This window comes from Xenopus laevis, chromosome 6S (assembly GCF_017654675.1).
Source record: "Xenopus laevis strain J_2021 chromosome 6S, Xenopus_laevis_v10.1, whole genome shotgun sequence".
In the NCBI taxonomy this organism is placed as follows: Eukaryota; Metazoa; Chordata; class Amphibia; order Anura; family Pipidae; genus Xenopus; species Xenopus laevis.
The window spans coordinates 18472794-18485686 of NC_054382.1; positions in this window are offsets into that span (position 1 = coordinate 18472794).

The following is a 12893-nucleotide window of genomic DNA, read 5'->3' on the forward strand; positions in this document are numbered from 1 at the left end:
TTTATCGGCCGTGTATGGGGGCCTTAAAGGGATACTGTCATGGGAAAAAAATTTTTTTTCAAAATGAATCAGTTAATAGTGCTGCTCCAGCAGAATTCTGCACTGAAATCCATTTCTCAAAAGAGCAAACAGATTTTTTTATATTCAATTTTGAAATCTGACATGGGGCTAGACATTTTGTCAATTTCCCAGCTGCCCCAAGTCATGTGACTTGTGCTCTGATAAACTTCAATCACTCTTTACTGCTGTACTGCAAGTTGGAGTGATATCACCCCCTCCTTGTCCCCCCAGCAGCCAAACAAAAGAACAATGGGAAGGTAACCAGATAACAGCTCCCTAACACAAGATAACAGCTGCCTGGTAAATCTAAGAACAACCCTCAGTTGTAAAAACCCATGTCCCACTGAGACACATTCAGTTACATTGAGAAGGAAAAACAGCAGCCTGCCAGAAAGCATTTCTCTCCTGAAGTGCAGGCACAAGTCACATGACATGGGGCAGCTGGGTAATTGACAATATGTCTAGCCCCATGTCAGATTTCAAAATTGAATATAAAAAAATCTGTTTGTTCTTTTGAGAAGTGGATTTCAGTGCAGAATTCTGCTGGAGCAGCACTATTAACTGATTCATTTTGGAAAAAAATTTTTTCCCATGACAGTATCCCTTTAAGAGTTACATACAATTTACTGGATTGAGCAAAACTGCACAAGTAGTAACTTCTGCACTCCTGCACAAAAAACAAACAACACCCTCTTTTTCTGACACAGCTATAAGTGAAGGCTATGGTGGCATAAAGCACAAAGTATGATGCAGAGAGCCAATGCTCTTACCTCATCGTGTCCGAACTGTTCCATGGAGTCAGAAAATCTCACTGTCCGAGTCACTTGTCAGATGCTGCATTGCATCCATATCTTCTGTGCAGTCTTCTTCTGCAAACACATCATCGTAAGTGAAACAGTATCAATATGAGAACTGTACATATATGAGCAAAATAACAATAAGAGCTGGAGAGAGTTCTCCAATGCACAAAAGACATTACAGACTTTGAACAAAATCAAAGCACAAAATGAGTAGCCCTGAAAGAACTGCTGTCCTTTAAAGGCTTGTATAGGGCTATGTATGACCCAGCTCAAATAATACACCTGTTATACTGCATTCCCCTCTATAATTCTAAACTATAACCTGTTTATTCATATACCTACTCAGCCTACTGAGCTTACAGCAATCACAAGTAGCAATGGTGTGGCATTGCCTTAAAAGTTTAACATAAAACTTGCACATGGATCTGTATTTGATTTGGCTACGCATAATGTTCAAATCAGTCTGATTATAAGCTTCAGCCCTGGGTTCACTGCTTGGAGCACACGGAAGGCCTAATAACAAATTACTTCTTGGAACAAGTCAGAGCAGGCGCACACTCCAAACAACCCCAACAAATTACAGCCTGGTGCTCAGTAATGGAGGATACGGCAACCTACTGATTATCCAATGGAACAAAGATACTGGCACACAAGGCTTGAGTTTGCAGGGAAACCCTTGCTTTAATTAATAGCACAGAAGTGCAACGTTTCAGGGCCACGCCCCTTTATCAAGCTTGCTTACAAAATCCTTAAAATCCTTAAAATCCCACCTAACAGAGTAGGGTAAGTGAGCTTGCAGGCACCATTTTGCATATTTTCGAATTTTTTCACGTTCTTATTGTGAATTTCTGGTATTTTTGTTGCATGCGCAGTCAGTACACTAAGGAAGACTGTTCCAACTGCGCATGCGCCAGTTAGGGTATATTACCGGCCTGGCCGGTAAAAATAATGGTTGATCCCAATGTTATTAATAGGGAAAAAACCTAAATATATAGGAAGGCCGCTATTTTTTTCCAGAAAAGGTGGCAACCCTAGCGCCAGTACATCGCGCAGATGAAGACGCGCAATCCAGAAGATTTGGGAAAGATTTAAGGGACATTTTTAGACCTATAGAACTAATTGAGGGGAAGCAGGGAGGGGGACTATCTTGCTTAGTAGGTAGGAGCTTTTCATAATTCTTGGGTTGAGTTATTCCTTTAACCCCATGTAAGCACAAAACATACATATTTAGGACTACTCCACACATAACACATTGGGGCAAATTCATTAAAGGGTGAAGTGGCTAACGCTGGCGAAAATTCGCCAGTGTGATGTCATTTCGGCACTTCGCCAATTTACTAACGGTAGCTGGCGTAAATTTGCTGGCGTAATTTCGCCAAGGAGATAGACTCTGGCGCAACTTCGAACTCTAACGCCAGGTGAATTTACGGTCTGGCGAAAGAGCTTTACTACGCAAATTCACAAAGTTTTTGATTTTACTGATCGTTACCTCTATCGCCAGACTTGTCTTCGCCACCTCAGACCAGGTGAAGTGCAATAGAGTAGATAGGAGTTCCTCAAAAAAAAGTTTTAAATTTTTCTAAGTCCCAAAAAACGCTGGCTTTTTTTCCTATTTAAAGGGTGATAGACTGAAAAAGATTGTAAATTTTTTTTTCGGGTATCCTTCCCCCCTACATTTGATAACATGGCACCTAAACTATACTGTGGGCACATGTGTAGGGCAATATAACAACTTTATATAATTTTATTAAGGTTCCCTGGCCTTGTGTAGTGTAATGTATTTGCTGCAGCATATACGGCCATTGTACTTTAACTGCACGCCGTATGCAAATTAGCCAACGCTAGCTTAACTTCGGACTGCTGAGCGTAATTTCGCTGGCGTAATTTCGCCAGCATTCGGTACCCTGTGCGCAACTTCGGATCTTCGTGAATCAGCGTTGTCCAGGCGAATTTATGCCTGGCGAAGTGTTGCGATGTGCGCAAAGCCATCGCTGGCGAATTTTTGCCTGTTAGTGAATTTGCCCCATTGTTTTGAGGAAAAACTAAAACCTTTAGGATTTTGATAATCATGTCCCTTCAACAAATTGGACACTATCTCTGGACTTTAGCCTAGGAATGTGTTGACCTGGAAGGCTGTGGAAGTTCTCTACTGTAAATATTGTCTGCTGAGCATATATTACGCAATCCTTATCAAAAGTGCAGCTAAATGTTATGTTTCAAAAAGACTTTCTGATATGCAAACATTGTATTGTATAAAAAGTGGTAAATACTCATTTGCATTGAAATACAACTTTTTCATTTCGTCAACATAAGCAATCATAGCATCTTCCTTGGACATGTCCCCTAAAGAATTCCAGGCATCCTTTAAAAAACAAAAACATAAATTAGAATAAGGAACATAAAAACAGAGAAAGCAGACTATGTAACTTATGTGAAAGATATGTCTGGTATGTGTCCGCTTTAGTCATACAGTCCAAAAAACAGAGCATCGAGGAAATGAATGTCCATAAAAAACATCACTGTTTATTATCCAATATTAAAAATATTAAAAATCGTATTTAGCATGCCACAAACATAATTGCATGCTGCAGGGCAGATTTATCAAGGGTCGAAATGAATTCGAGGGAATTTTCGAAGTAAAAAAATTCAAAGTAATTTTTGGATACTTTGACCATCGAATAGGCTACTACGACTTCGACTTCAAACTTTGATTCTAAGTAAAATCGTTTGACTATTCGACCATTCGCTAATCGAAGTACTGTCTCTTTAAAAAAACTTCGACTTCAATACTTCGCCAACAGTTTTTTGAATTCGAAGGAAAATCGTTAAAATCGTTCGAATTGTACGATTGTACAGTGATTTTTTTTATGGACATTAGGTGGCAAATCTAGATGTCCTCGCACACCCTGCCTTCTTGGCTAAACAAGGATGCCTGATGCTCACCGGTGGAGGTCCGGCCACTTCACAATAGTACTGCAAACTAAAAATTCCAATGGCACACAGGACTAATGCAACACCTTAAGTGTTTATTGCACCACACTCCGCAATAAACACTTATGGTGTTGCATTAGTCCTGTGTGCCATTGGAATTTTTCGTTTGCAAACCTAGATGTAGGCCCTAGGCCAGTAATCGAATACCCAGCCTTCCACCTTTCTCTCTTGCCACACACAGGTGCACATTCTAATGAAAGAAAGAGCCAATAGGGGACTCACTACCCCACCCATCAAGTGACTTTACATGAAGAAGTAGGAGCTGTACCATGAAAGGAAATACCTGGCACAGTCCTTGATGGCAGCTCTGTAGGACTGATGAAAGTGGACAGCATGCTGCCCCTAAAACTTTGCTGCACTAGGCCCAGGCCTTTGTGGTAGGGTTGCCCCTGTTTTTTTAAGGGCTGCCCTGGTAAAAACTGCCTAATTTGTAAAACCAGGCAGGATCCCCTACGCTTGACATGGCGATCAGCATTTAATAGCGCCAACCCCCGGTGTCACGGCCATGTCCCAATTGGATCACAACCCTGCCCAGATTCAACCAGGCCAAATGGTGGTAACCCTATTTTGTGGCCTTCTCACAAATCCAAGCTTGGCCATCGCCAAGTCTTAATTTGATTACTTAAATATGAGCTCTGATCCTCAGAGTAAATGTGTGCTTAAGCCACACAATGCCGTTTCTTTGCCTGTGTTTAGATGCATGGTGTTGACCTATGTCCAACTGGAGTGGATTTTGGGGCAGAAACACAAAAGTATGCATTTTTGTGCAGAAATCCGTGTTGTATGCAAACCCCCCAACATTTGAAAAATTGAAAGTGGGACAAATTCTCTAAGGGTAGAGCCACACGTGGGCCAAAAGCAGCCTGCTGAAGTATGCCTATGTGGTCCGGAGCCTTTTCTTCCTTCTGCATCTAAAACCATGGTGTCGGCTCCGTTTTGGGAGAAGTAACTTGAGACTGCATTTCGCACTGAAATCAGCTGCGTGTTTTTGCTCCAGAGCCGAAACAATGGTTCCGGAAGCCTACTGACCGCATATGGGCTGGAATAAGCCTGTCCATTTTAGCAGTTAATTAACCTCCACCCTTGTAGCCAGGGCAGCCACCAGGGGGGGAGAGTTGTAGGCAGGGCCGCCATTAGAAATCACGGGGCCCCGTACAACAAAATTTTTGGGGCCCCCTGGGCCCCGCCCACACTGACGACCAAGCTCCGCCCCATATCCCGCCTACATCGCAGTTAAAAGACCACACAGACATCAGCGCTAAAAAAGTAACCCCCCCCCACACAAGTTGTAAAAAGCTATTGATGGTCAGGGCCCCCTTATAAAAAAAATTGGGGCCCCAAAAAAAAAAAAATTTTAATTTTTTTTTTTAAAAACATTGGTGGCAGGGGCCCCCTGTTAAAAAAAACTTGGGGCCCCAACAAAAAAAAATGTAAAAAAAACTAAAAAATAAACAAACATTGGTGGCAGGGGCCCCCTTCTAAGTTAAAAACAAATTGGGGCCCCAAAAAAAAATTTGAAAAAAAATTAATTTTTTTTTGAAAAAAAAAAAAAAACATTGGCGGCAGGGGCCCCCTTATAAGTTAAAAACAAATTGGGGCCCCAAAAAAAAAATTTGGAGAAAAAAAATTTTTTTGAAAAAAAAAAAAATGGTGGCAGGGGCCCCCTTACAAGTTAAAAACAAATTGGGGCCCCAAAAAAAATTTAAAAAAAAAATAATTTTTTTTTGAAAAAAAAAAAAAACTGGTGGCAGGGGCCCCCTTACAAGTTAAAAAAATTTGGGGCCACCAAAAAGAAAATTTATTTTTTTTTTAAAAAAAAAAACCAAAAAAAACAATGGTGGCAAGGGGCCCCTTACGAGTTAAAAAAAAAATTGGGGCCCCAAAAACAAAAGTTTTAAAAAAAAGATTGGTGGCAGGGGCCTATAGAATATTAAAATAATACATTGGTGGCCAGGGGATTAAAAAAAAAAAAAAACACAAACTGGTGTTCAGTAGAATTGAACTCATGGCTTCAGTACTTCAACTTCGCCTCCTTTCGTGACTTCGGGTCTTTTCACCGCTTCAGGACTTCGGCTTCGGCTGTTTTTCGTGACTTCGGGTCTTTGCGCTGCTTCAGGACTTCGGCTTCGGCTGTTTTCGTGACTTCGGGTCTTTTCGGCGCTTCGTGACTTCGGCTTTTTCCGTGACTTCGGGTCTTTTCGTCGCATCGGCTTCGGCTTTTCGGCACTTCCGCATTCGGCACTGAAGAGGCAAGACGTACGGCTCGGGCGCTCGTAAGGGGGGCCCGGATCTTCAAAAAATGCAGCGCTGCCGGGCCCCCCTTCATGCCCGGGCCCGGTACGCTTGTCCCCCCTGTCCCCCCCTGATGGCGGCCCTGGTTGTAGGGGGCCCCGAGGGTAAGGGGGGCCATGCCACACTTACTTGATTAGAAGGGCCCCCCATCTTTCTGAGAGCTGTGACTTTTCTTAAAATGGGGGGGGCTGGCCACCAATTTTTTTTTCTCATGGGGGGCCCTGGAAACAAATGTTTTTTTATGGGAGGCCCTGACCACCAATATCTTTTTATTTTTTATTAACATGTGGGGTCCTAGCCACCAATATTTTTTTGGATTTTTTTACTGTGTGTTGGGGGGCGGACCTGTAGGTGGGGCTTGCAGTGGGCGCAGCCCAGGGGGCCCAGGAAATTTTGTCGTATGGGGCCCTGTGATTTCTGATGGCGGTCCTGCTTGTAGCACTACCTTAAATGGCCTAAAAGGATCCTGTGAAGGTTGTCCATGATGTATAGACAATCCATAGATCTGAAATATGGCTTGTTTATGTGCATTGGCCTAGATAATAGACAGTGCTTTATTCTTTCTAATCCCATATAAAATGATTGCATAGGCACTGGAAGAGAAACACCATACCCTAGTACAGCCATTTTCAAAAAACGATGTGAACAAAAACAGGGGATGTACTAGGGGATATTATAAATACTTAGCTAAAGGTGGCCATACACGGATAGATCCGCTCGTTTGGCGATGTCGCCAAATGAGCGGATCTCCCTCCGATATGCCCACCTTGAGGTGGGCAATATCGGGCTGATCCGATCGTGGGCCCTAGGGCCCAACGATCGGATCCTTCACGTTCGCAAACGGGCGGTCGGATCGCGGGACCGCATCAACGAACAGATGCGGCCGCGATCCGACGGGATTTTTAACCCCATCCGATCGAGATCTGGCCGACTTTCGGCCAGATCTCGATCGGGGAAGCCCGTCGGGGGCCCCCACACACGGGCCAATAAGCTGCCGACTCGGTCTGTCGGCAGCTTTTATCGGCCCGTGTATGGCCACCTTAACAGCTCAAACCTGCATATGGGAGGGGTATGGCAATATGATACATTCTTGTTGGAATGAGAAGCAGAGAAATAAGAGAATTGGCTTGTATTGGTCTGAGGCTGAAGTCATAGGGATCATTTAATAACTAGACAGTGTGCAAATACCTGGCACAAACTATCATTTAAATGAGCAAAGTAGGGAGTGACGGTAAGAACAGGGCTGGTCCCTTATTTTTCCCTTCAATGAGTTAATCAGTGATCGGTCTGTCCCTGTTGAACTACAAACTGTTGACAATAGAAAATATTAAACATTTCCTTGGTTAGGAATAGGTTAGGATAACAATTTGGCTGCCGACATTTGTTACTGGTAGTGATCAGAGCAACATTTCTCACTCCAGAATAGTTTCACATTTCTCTTGGCTGGTACCAATTACTTGTGTGCCACAAGCTTTAAAGAAAAATGAATGAATGAAAAACTCTAATTACAGAATCAGTTTTCCATTTACAAGAAAGAGAGATCAAGAGCATACAAAAGCGTCAATAGAAATAATTGCGCAAGACTCAACACAATAGCAGATGATTGATTATTTTTCTGCAGATCAAGTGACAATTGTGGGGATTTTTTTCAAAAGCTCTCTTGTAATGTACACGCATATCAGAGAAAAAAATTGGGTACCTTTAATTAACCACTCTAATAAAGAATACAGAAATATTGGTGAAATTGCCTCAAAATGCATTTCTGAACCCTGAAAAAGGATAAAGGAAACACGGTCAATACAAAATAATTTTCCTTTAAACAGTTGCGTTTTAAAGGGTAATAAATGAAACAACACATACTTCTTCTTTTTACTTCCTTGTAGGCCCTTTATAACTGTAATTCAGGGAAGGACAAAAGCTAAAATTGAGCAGCTTATTCAGTGCAGAAGTGACATAGGGCAAAGGAAGGAAGAACATTTAGAATGTCAAACCAATGTGAAAACTGTTATTGTGGTCTTATCTGTGCTAGTAAATAGGCTAAATTACTGCCTTAAGTAAACAGGGCAGTACCGGACAACCCTTTCTCACAACCAAGTTCGGACTGAGATTCACTATGGGCAATTCAAGTCCAGGTATGGGACCTATTATCCAGAATGTTTGGGACCTTGGGCTTTCCAAATAATGGATCTTTCCATAATTTGGATCTTCATACCTTAAGTCTAGTAGAACATCACTTAAAAATTAAAATGTAATGTTTACATGATTTTGTTTAATGATTAAAGGGGACCCGTCACCCAAAAAAATTATTCGAAATCCTATTTTATCACATTAGTCAAGCAAAATGAACTTTAATTACACTGTATAAAATTATTTGAATCTTTTCATAAATTCATAATTATAGCAAGCAGACAGGAGCCATTTTGTAGACACTGTTATTAAGGAAAGCTTTGTATCATTTCAGAATCTTGTTTGTGCACCAGAATGGGGGTCCCAATGTCCATCCCCATGTACTGGCTACACAATTAAACGGTGAAGAGAATGGGGGAAGGTGGGGAGAAGCAGTGACATCTAGGAAGTGCTGAAAGGAAAGTGAAAGCAATTGTCTGCCCCGCCTCTATGCCTAGGCATAGAGGAGGGGCAGACCATTTTTGATTGACAGCTGAGATTTTTAAATGAGTTTACAACAGATATGAATGCTTTAATAAAAAATAGAAATTGGATTTCATGTCTAAATTGAAAAGGACTTTTATTATACAGATTTTTGTGTCTGGGTGACAGGTCCACTTTAAATAAACCCTAATAGGCTGTTCTGCTTACAATTAGAATTAATTAGATCTTAGTTTGGAACAAGTACAAGGTACTGATCTATTCCTACAGAGAAAAAGAAAACATTTTTTAAAAATTCAGATTGATTGAATAAAATGGAGTCTATGGGTGATGGAAACATTAATAATGGATATGTGGGAAGACAAGCGGAGCTCACCCTTCCATGCTGTGCAGCGTCTCCTTGCCTGTCGCTGCGGGAATCCGGCAACTTCAATCCGGAACTCTCTCATTCTCAGAATCTATGGGTGATGGCCTTACATAATTTGGATCTTTATGGATAGTGGGTTCCGGATCCCATACCTGTATGCAGAAGTCCAAACAGCCCCCAAAATAGCAGCTATCTACTGCATCTTACAGCAGCCTCCAGCTACATTTTCTGCCATTTGTAGTAATCAAATTAGATATGGATATGTTAAGTCAATTGGGTTAGTCGGCATGCCATTAGTACTAATAATAAAAAAGGGATTAAAATCAGGAAAAGGAGAATTTGAATTTATTACAAAAAAGGTTTATGGTTTTCAAAGGCAATTAATTCAGGAGAATAAAAATACAGAAGTGTACTTTGGCAATCTGAAGATAATTTGCAACTCTACAACTCTAAGCCTGTCTCAGGAGAGTGTACTAGTTAAAGTAAACAGCAGATTACAGGTATTAACTATATTAGTATTATGAAAGAAGACAAGATGTCAGGAGGCAGGAGTTTTCAAGAAGACTCCATAAAGGCATATTTGCATTAAGCACAGAAAGTTCCACAGTCTAAGTAGGAATCAAATATATGAGTTAGAGCTGGAGTACGGACAGGAGCACTATATAAATAATGATGGTAAAAGATCAATAGGAAGCAGGGAAACTTCAGAATTTTGTCACAATATGGGGAAACATATGTTTAATTTTTCCAAAGTTGCCCGAAGTTTCCGTTTAAGATAAGTTTGGGTGACTTTGGAAAAAACGAAGGGCCACATATGTTTTCCCACCGGCCATTTGCATTATTGCTGGGGGAAAGCATTGCAAGAAAAAGATTTATTGTGGACGACTAATCCGGTGTGCAATTGCCCTTATCTTAGATTATATCAAAGGAGGAGATTAAAAAGAGAAAGATAGAAGGCCACGAATGAGAATGGTTATCAGTGTGGCATTTGAAATCATCCAATACAACAGCAAGTGAGAAATGTAGCAGTGGTGGTGGCATAAAGTGGTCTTTTAATAACAGTTACAAGTACAAAGAGCTGATGGAACAGTGTATTAAAATAATGGAAAAAAGGAGGGGGTATAGGGATATGTTGGAGGTATCAATGAGAAGAATGAAAAATGCCTATTTTAGACCATATGAGAAATGAGTGAGAAAAAGCCACCACGAGAAAGAACAGAATCAATGGTATTTTGACTGTGGAAGAACAAAGTTTCAGACAAAGATATTGAAAAAAAAAAACAGATTGTTCATGAGGTGGAATTATTAGTTAGAGGGCAAGTATTGAAAAACACACAAACAATTGGAGAAGAGAGATTAATAAGACTATATGGGCTAGAGGTGCAAAGGGGTTGAAAAAATGCAAATAATTGAGAGGGAGATTTTGATTGAAATCAAGGATAGTAATAAAAACAGGAGAGACAGATGGAAGAAATTAATGTGGGAGAAGATTTGAAAAGGCTGTGCTTCTCTGAAATAGCAGTAGATGGAGGTGTAAGATTCTGTAAAAATCTACCATTCTGGTTCTTCTTCTATGTCTGCAGCAATTTGAAAGAAATTTTAAATAACTCGCTGCCCCAGTGGGGCTTCCAGTCTATGTAGGATTAGGATTTGGTTCAGTAGTCTGACAAATCTTTCACAAATGATTAGGAACTCGGCAGGTATCCTAAAATAGTGGATTTTGGTGCATGCCTTATATATATATATATATATAATACACAAAAGCCATGAATATCTTGTAAATTATATCCTTATAAACGGTGAGTTCTGATGTCATCAGTTATAAACGGTGAGTTCTGATGTCATCAGTTATAAACGGTGAGTTCTGATGTCATTTCTGTCACATGACTCACTGAAACTTGTGTATTATAATAAATAAAGTACCCCCTGCTGCAAAATATGAGGATATTAGAAGTTACCTCGGAGTTCCATGACCTATATAAAAATACTCGGCCTTCGGCCTCGTGTTTTTATATGGTCATGAAACTCCTCGGTAACTTATAATATCCTTATATTTTACAAGAGGGGGTACTTTATTCACTATATATATATATATATATATATATATGGGGGAGGAGTGTGCAAAGAGGCTTGATGGAGAACAGTGCAGGTGGAGGAACAAGGGTCCAGACATGGGGGTATATTTATCAAAGAGTGGAGTTAATAGTGAAGTTCCGCCACTAGAGTGAAATTCCACCACTTCCCATTCATTTCTATGGGGTTTTTAAAGGCGTATTTATCAAAGTGTGAAATTTCACTTTCACCCATTGATAAATGCGTCTTTCAAAATCCCATAGAAATGAATGGAGAGCTGCGGAACTTCACTCTTTGATACATTTACCCCTAAGGGTAGGCGAAAGAAGAGGTACGTGTTTGGGACCCCCACTTTGTTGAACTCTAGGCAGGTGCCTTCTCTGCCTAACCCTAGTTCAGGCCCTGCAAAAACGTATTGATCCTGACCCTGACACACCAAATCACAGCAACAAATTAGCTTTCCAAATAGGCTTGGTTATAAGATGTGCTTTGGCTTCCACCTGGAAAGGACCTGGCCCGCATCCACTCACAGTGGAATGGAAAATTTAGTGGATAGCAGTCAATGAGCTATTGCTTGATATTGCTAGATTTTGTGTTTTGAGAAAATATTTTTTCACTATGTACTTTTAAAGAAGCATTATCACTAAAATCTTTAGAAAATCTAATAAAAAATAAAAAAAAAATAAAATAAAACCATACAAGATGTACTGTGGAGGGGTGGGCGACACAATGATCTAAATTCTAAGGGGATGTCGATGATGAAAAGTGATGGGTCATTGGGTAGAAATCAGGTCAGGGTCCAGTAGAGAAGGGATTAGATAATTGTGAATTGGAATTGATCAGCTGATCGAGTAGGAGGGCCAAAGATGGAACAAAAGTAAATTACAAATTTTGCTGGTAAATTTCTTGTACCAGCGCTGGCCTTGGCTGGTGTCAACCCTACTGACTGAGAGTCTGATATTCATGCTATAAAGCTTATATGTATTAGTTATGGTACACATAAAGAAAAACACGCTAAAGAAATGTAATAATTATATGTATGACCAGTTTAAGGAGCAGGTTAACAATTATTATATATTACCTTGTACTCAGTATTATGACAGTTAGTAATGATGAGTTGTCATTTGAAAATGTATTCATATATCTCTGGTATTTATATTGTGCCGTTTATAGTGTAGTAGCATATTGTTTGGTTTTAATAGTGATATATCAGTTTAATATTACTGGATCTCAGAGATGTCAGTTTACTCCCATGTCACACGGGTGATAATCCAGTCCTGGAATTCGTAAACCTAATTACTACTTACTCTAGGTATAATGACATAGGTAGCACCAAAGTACCCAAAATGTAGCCTTCCTATGTAGACTTACATTAATATTGTCTGACAAATATATGCCAGGTAATTTCGATGCAAGTCTGTGAGGGAGTTTTGGCCACCTTGCATAAAGCTTTGTGGCAGGGTTGTATTTATATTCAAGCTCTACATCTCACATGCTCAGTGGGTTTTGAGCAGCTGTTGAGAAGCTAAGCTTAGGGGTCTTCACTAAGTATCCAGCAGAAAATGAAGTTTGTCTGTAATATAAGCTGATGCTAATTGCACTGGCTTCTGTGCTGCCATGTAGTAATTATCTGTATTAATTACTAATCAGCCTTATATTGTGACATTTATATTCTATGTGTACTGTATATTGGGAGTGGTCCC